Here is an 18,466-nt window from a genome sequence, read left to right on the forward strand (position 1 = left end):
CAAACAACTCGTTAACAGGAATCATCCTGGTTTATCAATTTAGCGAGAAGCAAGGCGAACGAATGGAAACATATTTCAGTATACAGTACAGTACCCTAAATCAGGTGATATTCGGGCGCCATGTTGACCGAATCAGGATAAAATTCGGCCAGTGAGGAATAGAGAAAGAAAGAAAGAGACATCTATAAAGAGATATTGATCACATTTCTTTTCATATTGTAGGACCTGATCTATGTGAAAACTTTCATATTGGATTGTTACTTTTTATTCTCATCTTTCTTCCTCCAGATAAGACAAACATACGCCATCCCACATGCATACACCGGTTTCTCATTTTATTGCACAATTTCCTATTTGTCATCCACTTTCTTCTATGACACCAACCTTGTTCACAGCAAAATAAAATACATACAATGTACAGCTTACCTTAATACCGGTTTCTTGCAATATTAACTTTTGTAATATGAAATAAAGAGAGTTGATCATCTAGATGCTCCTATCATAAATCATACTTCATCTGAAAGAGAACTATTCATCCAACCTCTTTGTAGTATATGTATTAGGTGCATATCAAGATGGCGTCTAGTTGTATGCCGTCCCACGTCAAACTGATGCTCACTTGCCATTGATTGGCTCATCAATTTATGAGAAATTGTCACGCACGCATGCATACAGTGGATGGATATATCCAGTAGAGAACCCTTCCCCCCCACAATCACACACAATGCATGAGCGTTGATAAAAGGTGTGCTCCGTCGTTCTTTGTGAATAGATTAGTATGAATATGGTTTCCATGGTCATCAATAGTACTGAGTATAAAGTACTATTGATAGTGTTAACGTCATATTCGCTCGTCGTCCAGGTTACTGGTTCCTTACAACAGAGCATGTGTATGAGGTTCACCGTAGGAAGGGGGCAAATTCAGTGGTTGGCGCCTGGGTGATCACCACGCCATTGTTTGGCACAACATTGCTTGGATCCAGCACCTTGACAACTGCGCCAGTATGACGTCATACTTCGGTTCCCTAAGCGCCCGCCTCCTTTTTGTGGTCTCTTGTTATTTTATAGTTCTAGTTCAGTGATATTTAAGAAGTAAAGATCAAAATAATTTTAAAAGAAAAGGCACAGTACTGATAATTTAATAATAATAATAATAATAATGTTATTTTATGTATTAAAACACCATTGTATAGTGTATTTAAACAGTATTATGTGCAATTTGCAGGCCAAAAAAAGTGAACAGGTTAAATTCCAACGGCATTTGAAAGGTTATTCTAATTCAGAACTTCCCTTAAAAAAAGGGCTTGAAAATGTCTTCAAGTGGGAAAATAATGACCAATAGTTGTCGAATTGACTTAAGTGATTGCAGTCAAGTTCGTAATAGTCTGATTTCCAGACCCTTGTACTGAATCGTCGTACGTTTTGTGTTTTGTAAAGAATCAATCAGTTGAATGTAGACAAATGCTCATGTACCCCTTTCAGCTCATTTCTATATGTTATTACCTAAGGAAGCAAAGTCAGTCAGTCACTGTCTGACAGTGAAGTCTAGAAAGCAAACGGGTTTCCTTGCATTACTTTAATATAAGGACACTGCTAACGTTTACATTTCACAGATAGGATATACATACTGGGGGGGGGGGGGGCTGCATCCCCCCTGGCTTGAAGTAGGGGGGATGGCCTGTATATATCGTATATATGTATGTATTATGAAAATGAGATAGCAAAATGTGAATAATGATGGTCATCTGGCGAGTAATAACCATTAACTACTCTCATCGGGCTCTCATCCTTAATTTTTCTCTTCATTTTTTTTTTTTTTTTTTGATGGTGAATTATTGGGGGGATGATTGTACAGGCCATCCCCCCCCCCCACCTGAAATATTGGGGGGGGGGGGGATATATCCCCCCATCCCCCCCCCCCCCCCTCCCCGGGATCGACACCCATGTCCAGGGCCTAGGTAGTAATGGGTGGGTCATCATCCAATGAGGATGAATGTTAGTGATGCGGCATGGTAATGCAGGGCCTGGGTAGTAATGGGTGGGTCATCATCCAATGAGGATGAATGTTAGTGATGCGGCATGGTAATCCAGGGCCTGGGTAGTAATGGGTGGGTCATCATCCAATGAGGATGAATGTTAGTGATGCGGCATGGTTATCCAGGGCCTGGGTAGTAATGGGTGGGTCATCATCCAATGAGGATGAATGTTAGTGATGCGGCATGGTAATCCAGGGCCTGGGTAGTAATGGGTGGGTCATCATCCAATGAGGATGAATGTTAGTGATGCGGCATGGTAATCCAGGGCCTGGGTAGTAATGGGTGGGTCATCATCCAATGAGGATGAATGTTAGTGATGCGGCATGGTTATCCAGGGCCTGGGTAGTAATGGGTGGGTCATCATCCAATGAGGATGAATGTTAGTGATGCGGCATGGTAATCAAGGGCCTGGGTAGTAATGGGTGGGTCATCATCCAATGAGGATGAATGTTAGTGATGCGGCATGGTAATCCAGGGCATGGGTAGTAATGGGTGGGTCATCATCCAATGAGGATGAATGTTAGTGATGCGGCATGGTAATCCAGGGCCTGGGTAGTAATGGGTGGGTCATCATCCAATGAGGATGAATGTTAGTGATGCGGCATGGTAATGCAGGGCCTGGGTAGTAATGGGTGGGTCATCATCCAATGAGGATGAATGTTAGTGATGCGGCATGGTTATCCAGGGCATGGGTAGTAATGGGTGGGTCATCATCCAATGAGGATGAGATTTGTGGTGACGTTGGCAACGAGATGGGGAGTAACTGATTGTAGTCGGTGTCAATTTCAAGTTGGTAGGCTCTCGATGAAGTCTTCCCTTTCGTCTTTATTTCGGGGACATGCCCCTATCAGATTCGTTTACATGTAAGCAAATGATTTTAATAAGGATGGACAATGGAATGTAAGCAAGGACTGCCCTTGAGCCATCTTACAATGTCAAGATCAAGATCAATGTCACTATTATATATTGATATAAGAGTGGTAAAGTGTGACGTCATCAAAAAATCTATTTTGAGAATTTCTAATTTTTAAAGGAACTCCGTGTTTATTTTGCTCTGGCTCCTAATGATTAGGAGCCAGAGCGATTAACACTGAGTTCATATATATTCATTCAGATAGTCATATCTCAGGCAATACTCATATTCAATCGGTTTTCGACATTTGGACATTTTTTGTTATGCTCTTTCGGAAAATGAAGAAAAAAATGAGAAATTCTCAAAATTGATTTTTATGACGTCACAGCTTCGGGACTCTATAGCATCATTCACTTGAATCTCAACCAATGAGTTCCGGGTTCGAATCCTAACCCAACATTGACGTTTTTCGGGCATGAACATAAAAGGGAATGTAGCACGGCACACACTGATTATAACGCCATCTACGTCTTCTTTTGGACAACTGCACGTAAACGAATGAACTTGATTAACGGTAGTCAGCGACATAATCTCTGCATGGTCAGCGCGCGCTAGCGTTCGCAAAACAGACCGAAGTTCTCCACACGCTTCGGTTTCGCGTATGTTACACGCGCGTGAATGCTGTGGTCGCGTCGTCTGTAGTCGTAATATACCCGATTGGCCCTGAATATGGCCACGGAAAGACACATAGTCTTGTCATGCTACACTCCCTTTAATCCACATTTGCCACTCTCCACCCAGGTGTAAAAGGCATTTCTTATTTGTTTGTTTTATTTATTCACCATGTAAAATAACTGTTTACAGATAATTGAATACAGTGGGTTACATTGATATATAATACATAGTAGGAACAATGCATAAACAAAAAATGTTTGAAGCGCAACGTCCCTTAGTAACATAGTTGATAATTATTAGGTAAAAGTAGAACATGGCCTTAAATAAGACATTCATTACAAAAAATTAAAAAAAATAAAAAAATCATGCCATTTAACGTATTTGAATAACAAGCAAAAACAATGAAATACACATTACCTCTTCTTGACATAACTAGCACTATACAAAATGTACCTCAAAAGTTAATAATTATATTTTAAGAGAAATAGTTCCTTCATTTTCTTTTTAAATAACATAGTGGTTTTACAAGCTCGTATTTCAGGTGGCAAAGTGTTCCAAATGTCAGGACCTACATATCTAATTGATCTTTGGGCTAATTCGCTTTATGGTGTAAACAAATGGAAATCAGAAGAGTGTCTGGTTGGATAGTTGTGAATGTCTCTATTTAGAGTAAAATCGTTACAAAATGATAAAGGCAGATAAAGGCATTATGGGTGATGTGATGGGGAGTTCAACCCTTGCCGTAGGTGGAGTAACTGCAGAGTAATATCAGAATGATTAGTCAGGTTTATTAATTTTTCTCCTAATTTGGAGCTGGGTTGACAGGAGCTTTACATGGGTTTATAGGCATAATTGAGTGTTAGTAAGAGTTATACACTCACATTTACCAAGAACCAAAATATAACAAATCTTGGCATGGAAGTGTATGACAATATTCAAACAATTTTGTTGCAGTAAACGTTTGGTAGGCATGTTAATTCAAATTTATGGATGCTTCTTTCTTGGGTACCTAGTGACGATTTATTTCATTGACTTTTTATTCATAAATGATTTACGATAATTGGTATTTAATCTCAATTCATTACTTGTTACTGTGTTTGGCAAGCGGTATTAATTTTAAGTGCTGTGTCACTTCATGTACGAACATGGCATTATTACCATCACATGTTCCTGATACAGGGTTCAGATCATCTAATCCAATATCACTTCGGTTCCCATTAACAACTATACCTTGGAACTCAAACTGTATATCAAAACGAGAACAGGAGGGAGAAAATGTGTTTGATATGAATACTGAGTGACAGAGTAGAGAGGATTGTATCGTGGAGAGCAGTATGAAGAAGATCAGTGTAGAGAGGCTCAATACACGTAGAGGATAAGCACTTTGCCGATCTAAATATCCAAATCTGTATCGAATGCTGTCATATTATTTATTCTTTTTAATGAATCCACTTGATATCATCTGCGTCTTATCAAAACATGTACAATTGGGCATTTTCAAAGGGCTAAAAAATAAACTTTTCACTTTAATCTTGAAATGTATGACTATCATCTTTGACAACGTACTGACAAAAAATACAAATAAACCACGCTGCATTACGTTTAAAACATTTATTAACATGCTATTTCATTGAAGAAGATTTTTCAGATGAGAATAGTCAAAATCTTATGCCAGCAATTATGATTTTATTTATTTTGAAAAAACTGACGAATCATTGCAGAAATATAATATATAAATTACTTTCGGTAGTTGATTTATAAAAGGGTTATTGATGTTCACATTACTGGATGAATAGTATTATTGAAGTAACTTTCTAAGAAAGGTCGGACACTTGTAACACGTTCGTACCGTGGCAGCTCTGATGTAAGGTACGGTAGCTTGCAACCAACCAGAAGAGCTCTGTTGACCACTCAGCCTCTAGATTACCTTCATACTACCACCGTCCATTTCATCTTTATACATTGTTATCGGGGTGGTACAAAGAGGGGGGGGGGGGGGTTACAAAATGAAGTGAAAGTTAATGTAATGAAACAAGCGTACATTTTTAGAAGGATTTTTGAAAAACACGTTAATTATACTCGGGCAAATGTCATCTTCTTTTGTTTTTCTTTGTTTGTTAATAAGGACTGCAAATTGAGAGGGACGCCAAACCCCCCGCCCGCCATGTGACCCACTATAGCTATATTCTATCTAACCAACTTAATCAGCAGCCTTTTAAATATCATTTCATTTTCCGAGTAAGACCTGCAGGACCCCCCCCCCCCCTCCCATCATTCAACTGCCCACTAAATGGGCTGACTATACGCCACTGTATATATTATATAGAGAACCTCCACAGTATATCCTAACCTTATATAACCCCATCCACGGCCGGAGTTGGGGCGAATATAATTATGATCCATACATTCAAATATTATGCTGAGTTTATGATGCATATAGTAATGTTGGAATTTGTATAGGCCTATCCCATATCGATGAAGTGTAGTCGACTTACAATTTGCTGATTTTGTGTTTGTTTCCAATGCCGCGAACATGATCTGAGGGGGGAGGGGGGAGTGCAGTGGCGGATCAAGGGGGGGGGGGGTAGGGGGGAAGGGGGCGGGGGCCCCCTCCAATAGAAAAAACAGATGAAAACACCCTTTTATGTAAAAAAAAAAAAGAAGAAGAAGAAGAAGAAGAAGAAGATGGGCCCCCTCCCCTGGCGCCCAAGGGGGGGGGGGGATGGTTAATTTTTTTCTTTAATTTTCGGTTTCGGAGACAAAAAAAATAATAAAACAATTGCTCACTACCCCCCCCCCCCCTGTGTCTCTGCTCTATACCCTTCCCGTCACTCTCTCACTCTTTCTAGTCTCTAACCTCTCCCCCCCCCCACTCTCTCTCTCTCTCTCTCACTTTCTCTCTTTCCTCTCCCCCTCTCTATCTATATCGTTCTCTCCCTCTCTTTCTCTTCCCTACCCTCTCTCCTTCCGTACCCGCTCTCTCTCTCCCCTCTCTCTCACTCTCTCTCTCCCCCTCTCCCTCTCTCTCCCTCTTTTTTTCTCTCTCTTTGACAGGGTCATAAAGAAGAAAAAAAAATAGTATAACAAATCCAAGATCAAACAAACATAGCCTACAGAACACTGTAAGAGTACCATTTGTAGGTGTATGCAGCTTCAAAATGTTTAAATAATATTGAAGAAAGTATAATTCTTCAGGAAGAGCTAAAAACTGAAACTTGACCACGCTAACAACACATATCTTTAATGAGTTCTAGCTTAAAATCTCACAATGTGTCATTTTCGTGGTTGTGTAGTGCCTGGTCACATGTCTTTTCTTTTTGAAAACCTAATCTTAGCCCAATCTTTCGAAAGCGAGGAACATAGTAAGAGGGCGCTCGACAATAATCCCTTTTTAGTGCCGTTGATTATAGGACCGTTTGGCCAACCGGATCGAGTCGGGCCGAATATTAAGAATATTATTTTGTTGGGCTAGCACAAAACAAAATAATATAAGCCATGTCGTGACCTACCAAGTTGGCCAAACTCTGTGTATAGATGGTTTTGATCCTTTCAAAAGATCATTTAAACATTAAGAAGTCACCCTTTGTGCACTTCCGAATAATCAGTTTCTTCAAGCCCCCACCCCCGCCCCATCCCAATATATGTATTCTTCTAGAACCACTCCTGACCTCTATTAATAATGATTACATAACTTGTATGACCACATATCAGTTGCCATCTCTACGCGTTTGGTACTAATAACATTTTTCTACTCATGCGCAGATAGTATCTACAGACTGGAAATGCCTCCCCCCCCCCCCCCATCACACTCTGGATAAACTGTATTTATTACGTCATCCATCCAATATGGGCAAGGGATGGGGGGGGGGGGGGGTGGGGGCAATCCAATCCTCAGTTGTATATGAAAGTAGAAAAATAAGCCAATCTGAATGACGAAAGTTTGAAATAAATCTAACCCATAATAACAGAGTTATGACAGTTTGAAATATGATATATGCGTTTCCCAAGTCGGCACTTTTGCCAGTGGATTGTGACGTAGTTAAGGACAACTGTCCCGTTTGTCGTGTACAAAATATAACTTCTTCATTTTTTGTTATCCCATCATGTCCTCTCCCTTGAGGTACTCCTAAAAAATGCATCGTAGAAAGCCTATTATTGAGATACTTGGAATGTCAAGAAAAATTCATATATATATAATGAGATTAGACAATAAAGATGTAATAGATATTTTCTCTTCGTTCACCAAAAACATGATTGCAGTGAGAGATAACTTTTAGATACTTTGTAACAACAAAGTAAACACAAATTGGCCCGAATTCACAACAGTGGTACAAAGAGGGATTGTACCATGGGTGTGGTACAAAACCCCCCTCGGAGGTTTAAACCTCTGATTTTGGTATTCACAAAGCAAGTTTAAACCCCCGGGGGTTTTAACTACGTCATAATTTGGTCTAGATTTTGTACTACCCTTAGGTGTGGTACAATCAGTGGTACAATCCCCCGCGCGTGCGCAAACACCACCTCGTCTGCTCTTCTTGAAATTGGCGCTGAAATTGTTGAACAAAAATCACAGACGACATTATTGAAATTTTATGTCAATCATATCGTGTGCGGCAGAATTGAAAACACGAATCGTAAGTAAATCGATGTATTTCCGTCGGTAACATTCATTTACTAGTTATCAAATGTGTTTGTTCAATTTATTTCTCGTTCATTTGATGAATATATAAATTCCACTCGTAATCAGACCTGCCACTGTTGTTTTCCACTTGGGTTTTATCGCAAGAGTTGTTTTTATACAGTCCCATTTGTTCATTTTTGTGTTGGCTGAGCCGTTATTTTCGGCCGGCCCAGTGCAGCGCCGCGCCCGACACATGACATAGCTGCCTGCGCTGCATTACTATCCTGGCGCTGGCTGCGTATAATTAAAACCTGTTTTATTATTGATTCTCAACATTTCAAACACAACTGTACAAAACTAAACTGATTTCACTCAAAATTGGTACTTTAGTGACAATTGAATGCACCTAAATAGCAGTAAAATACAAGTTTTTCAACTCACCAACAAATGTTAGAAAGAATAGAAAAATTAAAATCGTGAGTCTACGAGTACGACTAGGGTCTAGATCTCATGATCTAGCCTAGATCTAGGTCTAGACCACTGTCAAACTTATAAAATCTACTTACAAGTTACAGCCGGTCGCATCGGCATGATTGTGTGCATTTGACAGGGCTGTCAACTTTGGGGAACTGCTTCGAGGGAGATCATTCATGCAATTTTTTGGGAGCTTAACAAAATTTAAAACAGGGAAGGGGGGGGGGGGGGTGTTGAGTAAGAAAAATCAAAGTGCTCACTACCCCCCCCCCCCCCCATATGATACGAGTAGGCCTACGCTGGTTCATTTTACACGTTTGGTGTGGTGGCGGGAGTTTCCCGCTACAACTTACGACTGGTGCCGGTGGCCGTGGGACAGCAGGACCCTATGCTTTCATTTGCTGGTGTGCGCCCACTCAGGCGGGGGCCTAGTGACTAGATAGTAGACCTAGGTCTAGATAGATCTAGACCTAGTAATCTAGTCCTCGACCTCCCACTTGTTTCTTCTTCCTCCTTTATTCGGAGATCACTCACGATTCCCGGATTTTAACTCTCGTAGATCTATTCTATGAATCAAGTTCGCGTAGCCGTAGATCTAGTCTAGGGCCCGGGGTCTAGTCTACCAGACTAGATCTAGCATTTGATCAACGCGAAAGTGATTCATAGAATATGAGAGTTAAAATCTGGGAATACCGAGTGATCTATGAATAATGGAGTAGGCCTAGTCTAGTAGGCCCCAGACTAGTAGATCTAGAAATGAAGACCTGGAAATTGGAATAGTCTAGACTCTAGTCATGTGTAGAATCTATTCTAGATCTAGACTCTATTCTAGTCTCTACTCACATAGGTCTAGACTAGATCTAGTCTAGATCTACTTCCTAGTAATAATCATTGCTTAATCAGTGCTGCATGGTATGGAAAGAAATGTTGACTTCAAATTATCAGGAGTGGTGGGAGGGGGGGGGGGGGTGGAACTTACTGGAAGCCAATAAGGCAATAGTAGTAGATCTAGTACCCCGCTCTAGACTAGTCTTAAGTCTAAGAACTCCCAAAATACCGGCTTTATCTAGTGACCTAGTTAGGGCTACCGTAATTGAATTGTTTTTCCTATGCAGAGCTCCCTGGAGTTAGGCGGCAGGGTGAGTCGTCTGGCAAGGTTGCGATTTTGTTTTTCTTGAACAGTAGATTCTAGACTAGATCTAGTCTAGTCTAGATCTAGAGAGTAGAGTCTAGAATCTATACGATCTAGATCTATAGACTTTGGTTAGTTAATTTGCTTGTGTTTTAGTTTTACTTCAATGGTAATGTATGAAATAAATGCATTTTTTTAAATATAGATGTTGCCTTTAGTAATTCAGACTCCTAACAATTTCATTTCATTATTGTTCCACAGACAGTAAACAACTGCTGAACAAGAAAGAAACATGGCCTATCTCCATCACCTTCCCTGCATCCAGAGAGTGAGAGAGGTTGGATTAAATTGTTTTTTTCTTTTATCTCCAGGTTTTGACGGCTCTTTGTTTCTATGCCGTTGGTGGGTTTTGTTTTGTTTTCTTAAACTAAATTTGTGTATAAATGTACACTGTTTTTATAGGGTTCGTACAGGTCATTGAAAATTGAACAGCAGCCTGAACTTGACTTAAAAAAATATACATTTTTAATTATTAAAAAAGAAAATCAATCAACAATAATGATAAGAGAATGATGATAATAAAATAATGTACAAAGGAACATTGAAATGAAAAAAGACTACCGGTATAATAAAAGTATTTGTTATTCAATTATGCCAGAATGATATTCAGCCATTACTAACTTCATTACATTCTTGTTCCTTGTTTTGACTTCCACAGAAGGTGGAGAATATGTCTGACCAAAAGATGTGTATGTGCTGAATGATGCTGCTGACATTGCTATGGGAGGGTGGCAGGGTGCAGATGGCACTGTACATTGAAAGGTAAGATTTAGTTTGCTTTCACTATCAACTTTTTAATCATTATTCTTGCTTATGCTTGTTTTTATATCTCAATATTATGGTTCAGTTACTTTTCTGACAAAATGTCCCATAAATGTTTTTAATTCATTGCATTGATGTTACTGTCCCGTTGCCTTGCTCAATCTATAGCTTTCTCCCTCTCTTTATGTTATTGTTTCTCTTTCTTGCTCACTTGTTCAGCAATACATCCCTGTGGCTGTCACAGAAAATTAAATGACAGCAATTTATGCTTAAGGTACTGTTATATAATTATTTATGCCTCTTCATCGGGTATAATGTGAGGTGTAATAATGGAGCAATTCAACAAATAATTTTTCAAAGTGATATCTTTCAGCAAGGTCTTAGACTTCAGGTAATATTGATGGAGGAAAAAAGGAAGTTAATTAAATAAATTTGTTCTTCCTTTTAGTTACATGGATTCCAAGAAAGAAGGTGAAGATAGAAATCAGATGCATCTCCTGCCCATTGGCAAGTTAATGACAGCCCTTATAGGTGAAGAACGTGGAGAAGAAACTGGATGGTTTTCTCATGAATTCCAAGAGATTCTGGATGTTTTCAGAAATAAAAATACCTTTAAGCCTTAATGTGCTACTGATGAACTGACAGAATGTCATTTGTCATTTTACTGCACCTCTTTTCCTCTCCCCCTCTTTTTGGGTGTGGGAATGTAAACAATTTATTATTAAACTGCCGTACCTTAAAGGGAAAGTCCACCCTGAAATTAAGTTAGTTTTAATAGGAGTAGAAAAATGAGAGAAACAAGTCAGTGAAAGTTTGAGCAAATTTCGATTAAAAATAAGGAAGTTAGGATTTTTGAAGTTGTGATCAATCAAACACAAATTGGCAACTCTATGACGTATCATGCGAGCTCAACTTCCATTTGCTCAGTACTAAAAAAATCTAAAATTTTCATTTTCCCTCAAGAAAAATTTCAACCATACATGCACCCTAAATATAATAATTGCAAATATGTTTCTATACTCCCCCTGCAAGGAACAAATATATATTCCGTCATCAATAACGAAGAAAACATGATTTTATGGAATATTATGCACAAAGCAAATGAAGGAGAGCTCGTATAATAAGTCACAGAGTTGCCAATTTGTATTTGATTGATCACAACTTCAATAATTCATAACTTTCTTATTTTCATTCAGAATTTGCTCAAACTTTCACTCACCTGATTTTCTTATTATTCTGCCTCTATCGAAACAAACTTATTTTGGGGGTGGACTTTCCCTTTAACAAATCGCTTAATTATACACTTCAAGTAAAATTTCATTCAGAAAACTTGACCCTTGTAATGCTATTCAGGAAGTTCATTTAGTTTTCATAGATCATTGTTTCCTTTACGTTTAACTGATGTCTGGAAATCGGCGTTTGTAAAAGTAAAATAAATGATAAAGTCTAATCCTTATTTGTGCATGATGTACTTTACTTGTCTATTTCAACTGACTCTAATTACACCCAAGTTTTACATGACATGAATCAAAACAAAAACGGGAGGGGGTGTCAGGCCCATGCTTCTCATGGATCTGCCACTGATTGATATGAGCCTTGTAATCAAAGTGCATAAATAGGGTGGCAGTTTTAAAAATCATTCAATATGACTGATCCCATTGTAATACCATTTGATTTATTTTACTGTGAATGAGAAAAATATATATTGTTTTATATCTATATAGCAAAGTGACAGAAATTTGAATTGAATAGAGATCTTTTGCAAATATCAAAGAGCTGATGCATGTAATGTTTATTGACTGTCTCATTATATTTAGTATGCTGATAAAAAACTTGAGAAAGAATGGATATTTTGACAATCCTGTTTGATGTAAAAGAAGACAGAGAATGAGCGTGAGAGAAACAAAATAAAGGAGTGAATGAGAGAGAGAAGGGGGTGGGATACAATAACGAGAAATTGACATACAAATGTACACACAGGAAAGCAGAGGTTGAGGAAAAGGAGTGTGTACTCGTAACGTTTTAAATTTAGAGAGAGTGAGAGGAAGGAAGAAAAAGTATTGGGATAATCGTCGACCCCCCCCCCCCTCGAAAAAAATAGCCCCCTGAAACCCCCCCCCCCCCCACGGAAAATTACCTCCGTGGAAGCAAACATGGAATATTACCCCCACCCTTTAAAAAAAAAAAAATGTTTTGTTGTTGTTGTTGATTCTTTTTTTTTTTTTTGGGGGGGGGGGGAGATTGTCTTAGAACCAAAATAAAAATATGAGGAGAGAAAAAATAGGGTAGGCAAAATGGCCAATTTTTTTTCTTCCAAGTATACATGTGTGGCCTGCTTTTTCCTTAAGTTCCCTTTTATTTATTACAAATGCACTTTCCCTTTATGTGATTTGTCCTGTTTTAACTTTGTTTTTAAGTTTCTCTTGTTATTAAGAGTGCCCCTTTTTAGAAATTTGTTATGTGCCCCCTGTTCTATATTTTTCTTACCTTATGTGCTTACATTTATGTGCCATTATTCCATTCATATACTCTCTCTCATCACAACACTTTGCTTGCCGCCCCCTTCAAAGTGATTTTATTCCTTCATGAATGCCCGCCCCCCCCTTCCCCCACGAAAAATAAATAAAGTAAAAAAATTAAAAAAAACAATAAAAATACTCGCCATCAAACAAACACCATCGTTGAATCACATCATTGCCCTTTATCATCATTTTATAATTACTACCATGAGCTAGCTTACAATCTCATCCATTCATTTGTTTTGATCCCCCCCCCCCCATTAATCTTTTTTTTTCTTCAATTAAATTCTTTATTCTTGTTAAAAGACAAACTATACTGTACATACAAAATATATTTAACACAAATTTTAATGTCTAATCAATATGATTATGGTTTAATGAATGAAATCTACATTTTGTAAATGATGAGCATAGCAAATACCTTCAAGGGATACAATAACAATACTTGAAATTACACAAATGAAAGTACTTCTATTAAATTATCAACCATTTGTTAAAACTTTTGCAGCTTGATATCTGCCACTGTCTTTTCGAGGTACTTTTATGGAGATTAAAAGAGTAATACTTGGCACAAGGATTGCTGTTACTCAGATGGTTGTTAATCTAAAAGGTGATATACATTGTCATGTAAGGTCATGCTGTCAGTGAGAATGTGATTTTTTTTTAATACAATAATTTGTCTGTATGAAATTAACCATCAATTCTCTTCTATCAGCTTTGACAAAAAAGTATTTAAGGACAACATAAGTCAAAGTTCATATATTTCCTGCAGGAAAAAAAAATCTGTTTTCACTGCAATCAGAATGTTATGTTGTTTCTTTTGTAATTGTTATTGTGTAATTGCTACATAGCACTTTAAGCATCAACATGTAATTATCGATACATAGTCATGCAAGAAGTGCCTCCAGGAAGAGTTCCATATAGGTCATCAAATTGGTTTACTGCTCAAATTATCTTTGAAATTTCCAATTTGATATTTTAAGAATTATTACCATGAACAGAATTATCTATGTAATGTGAGTTTGGTATTAACCTCCATGACAGAATCATAATTTGTAAGATTTAAAATGAAATTTCTAGAAAGGGCAGGCCTAAATTACAGAGCTATGGATTATGACTTTGGTTTGATCCTCTAACTGTAACTAGTTCTTTTCTTTTTTCTGCAAGATTCTAAGATTCTGTTTAAAATACAGGAAATCTTGGAAATATCATTGACAATTTTACTTCCTTTACAATATTTTATGTAAACATTTTATCAAACCAAATATCTAATACTCGATGGCAACATTTTAGAACCTTAACTAGAGCATTTTCATTAGCTTCAGAGGAATCTTATATTAAAAGAAGTGGTGTTTGTAAAAGAAAGCAACCAGTCCATGATACCAAGATCTGTATCTCGTGATTGTGGTCCCTCTTTCCTAAAGCTGGAAAAGGGAGCTTCTATCTGTTGGCCGGTTGATGTTCCATATGAAGCATCACGTTGCAGGTAATTCAGGGTCTGCAGTCTAGAATCAGAATTTAAAGTTATGTAATAAATGAATCAATTAATAATTACAAGTGTAATTTTTTAATCTATCTAAAATTTTCGTATTTATGATGTTTTCAAATACTTTGATTGCAAAATAAATAAAGTAGAAGAATAAAAAGTATTCTTCAAAAGATTTGAGACAAAAGCAATTTTAGTTACAAAAGATAAATAATTAATTTGTTTACTTTTGAAGAAATGAATTATTTCATAACCATTTTTGTACGTTTTATACAACAGACTAGGTGAGATGGATATTAGACTTCTTACAAGAATTATGAAAAATGCACTGACTTATGTTTTTATTTGTAATAACTGCTGTACGGGTATGACAACAATGGCAGGCACAGAACATACTGATAAGATAAGTTATGGAAATTACTGATGGGATAAATTATGGAAATTAATAATGCTTACCTTTTCAACTTGATCTATAGCTTTACGCCCAGACATTGAGCTTGAGTACATTCTGCATAATTATCCAAAACCTTTCCTTGAGGCTAAGGTAGGATGAGAAGTCCAAGACTGTAGTGTAGAGACATGGCAGGAAAGAACTTTCGAGTCTTCTACTAAAGGTCTATTCGGTAGATAGGACTGGAGGTCCACTCCATCTTTCAGTCCGACTCTGTCAAAAGATAAATGAAATTAAGAAAATATAATAATAGAGCTCAATAGTTTTAATACACGTGCCTATGGCTCAAGCACGGATCCAGGGGGGGGGGGGGGGAAGCACATTTTTTTGGGGGGCCCTTGAAAATTTGCACCACCCCCCCCCCCCCTTGAGCGCCAGGGAGGGGGGGGGGGCCATCTCCCCCAAAAGGTAAAATTTACATGTTTTTGCACATTTTTTTTCCAGGGTGGGGGGCCGGCCCCCCCCCCCCTAGATCCGCCACTGCTACGGCTACTACTGATACAAATTATACATCTAGTCTAGAATCCAACTTGTTACTGTTAGGTACAGACTAGACCGAAAATTTCTTTCGTTCGTTAGCCTGTTATTTGGGAGCCGACCCTACCCATATTAAAAAAGGCTAACAAACAAAAGAGACAGAAATTTTCGGTCTAGGTACCGACTAGACCAAATTTTCCGTCTCTTTCGTTCGTTAGCCTACCCCAATAAGAGGCTAACGAACGAAAGAGACGGAAAATTCGGACTAGGTACCGACAAGACCTAACTCCTTAATTTAGATCTTACAAAATACTGTAGTCTAGACCTAAATTCTAGGTCCACATCTATGACTAGTCCTGCAGAATAGAGCTGCAGTAGGCTAGAGACTACTGAGTAGGTCTACATCTACCCTAGATCTATCAATTATGTAGACTAGACTCTGAATCTACCTCTACTATCTAGGTCAGATTTAAACAAGACAAGGGCCAAGGTAAAAGGAAGGGATACCACTATTACAACGACATACTGCATACCCGGCAAAATGCCAGAAATTGAAGTAGTCTAGACAGAGGTGATGATAACAAGATCATCTATTCCAAGCCCAATTCCAAATCTACAACAAGCACAAGACCCGTGCAACGTGGTAATTCCTACGGCCGTGGTGGACCTATATTGTTATCAACTGCAAAAATAAACTAAATTAATGAATTTGTACCTGTCCTAACCGAATAGTAAACATCGGCTAAAAAAAAATAAGTTGGACCTAGATCTAGATCTACATGAATTTATATGGATGGGACTGAAATGAATGAACCGGTGCAATTCGTCCAACTTTAGCCCAGTTGAGGAGTGTGTGAATTGATTTTTATCTAAAATATCGTTCGGTTAAACAAAATGTACTTCCATAAAAAATGAGAGGGACATTTTTCTTCTTCCAAGATAACATATTTTTTTATCAACAGAATTAATATTTTCAAAGAAAAACGTAATTTACTTACCTTTCAAACCTCTCTTGGCAGTCTTGCCCTTTTTGTAGACAGACGTTCAGTGATGCCATTTATTTTGTGATCGTATTACCCCCAAATTGACTAGCATTGATTGTATGTAGAGCCCTACAAATCTCATTTAGCTTAAAATCGATTCGATGAAACACTTCACAATTATCGGTTTTAAGCTAAAAGCTGATTCGGCCTTAAAATAGATTTTTAGTATCGTAATTTTAGTTGATGAAACACCCGCCCCAGGCCTCCATTTTGGATGTAGCAGACAGTATCTGATCTACTGAGCATGCGCAGTAGAAAGAAACCGCGGTTTAACCACGGTTTCTTTTGTACAACGGATTGTACCATAGTACAATTGGATTGTACCATGGTACAAATGAAACCATCGTTGGTGAATCAGAGAGAGGTTTAAACCCCCCGGGGGTTTAAACCATGGTTTCAAAAACCTAGGAGGGGGTTTAAACCCCCGGGGGGTTTTGTACCACTGTTGTGAATTCGGGCCTTTGAATGTCTCATGTTTTTGATTGGATTTTACAGTAAGGCGCATACATTATGTATAAGTACTATTACGTCATTATTTTAGACGAAACGATAATCTATTGCATTTCATGTACCTCATTTACCTATTTGTTATAGTATGAGTTATAATTTATTAAGAAAACTGCTATATTACAAACAGGTTTTATACATATAAATATCCGGATGTATAATGATACATTATATTATAAACCGTATCAGACATCTGAGCAGGGTAATTTTTAAATGTTATTGCCCTCAAGGTTTGATGGATAAGTCAACAAAATTACAATAAGTAAGCCAGCTCAGAAAAGTCAATGGGATTTTGTGTGTAATTTGGCGGGCAATATAGGTTATACAGAAAACCAATGGACAAATATTTTACCCCGCTCAGAAGAGTCAATGGGATTTGTGTGTAATTTGGCGGGCAATATAGGTTATACAGTAAACCAATGGAAAAATATTTTAGCCCGCTCAGAAAAGTCAATGGCAAAATGCGTGTTAAACTAGTGCGCAATAATGTAGATCCAGTTGTAATTTACATCGCGCATCAGCTACTGTAATCTACATCGCGCATCGTGTATAAGAAAATGCGCACTTTGCGCGAACTCCATTGTGACGTAACAATCAAACCCAAGGCAAACTGTGTGCAGTGTATCGAAAATCTGTCAAACACTGGATGAACAGTGCTGGTTTGACAATGTTTTTGCAACTTCTATTGCTAGGAAACCCTGTATAGCCTACATAATTTAAGAGTATAAGATAGTAAGAGTTTCTTGTTTGCTCTAGATGTCTGATGTGGTTAATAATAGTAATATTGACTGCCTAATTCAGGGCAATACGACTTGTCATTATCACCCTCACCTTCGGTTCGGGCGATATATGTCGTATTGCCCAGAAGGCAGTCAATATTACTTAATTATTTACTTAATGCATTATGTGTCATGTTATTACAACAAGAAAAAAAAGTTTTTCTGCTGTATATAATTGTTGGATCAAATGGGAATATTATTCGCCACTACATCACAGTGACATTACCGGTGTGGCCAATTTGAATTTCCTTTAAGTGTAGTGATCACAACTCTCAACATTTTATAGCTGTGACACCTTAGGGAAGATAAGACCGCGATAAGAAATGCACCAGTTACACGTTGTCTCCTGGGTAGATTGCACAGTTTTTCAAGTGTGTGTGTGTGTGTGTGTGTGTGTGTATTGGGTTTTTACAGACGTGTATCAATCAGATATAGTTTAAGTGGTTTATTACTAAAGCAGTCACAAGGTGGCGCTAGAACAACGCATCCCTTCATAATGAAAGAGTCATCAATATTTATTGTTCGGACATCTGTGGTAACATTCATGTTCGCTTTTACCACAATTTCAGGAATCAAGATCAAGATTGATCA

The 18,466-nt window shown here is 37.9% G+C and overlaps 1 long non-coding RNA gene across 1 annotated transcript; it reads left to right on the plus strand.

Annotated features, from left to right (window-relative positions):
• The first annotated feature begins 10,151 nt into the window (after nt 1-10,151).
• Nucleotides 10,152-11,347, plus strand: LOC105439473. Its single transcript, XR_971302.2, has 3 exons — nt 10,152-10,193; nt 10,510-10,613; nt 11,062-11,347. It is a non-coding gene; the product is annotated as an uncharacterized LOC105439473 (long non-coding RNA).
• The last annotated feature ends 7,119 nt before the right edge of the window (nt 11,348-18,466 follow it).

Source organism: Strongylocentrotus purpuratus, unplaced genomic scaffold, assembly GCF_000002235.5.
Source record: "Strongylocentrotus purpuratus isolate Spur 01 unplaced genomic scaffold, Spur_5.0 spur5_scaffold_20, whole genome shotgun sequence".
Lineage (NCBI taxonomy): Eukaryota > Metazoa > Echinodermata > Echinoidea > Camarodonta > Strongylocentrotidae > Strongylocentrotus > Strongylocentrotus purpuratus.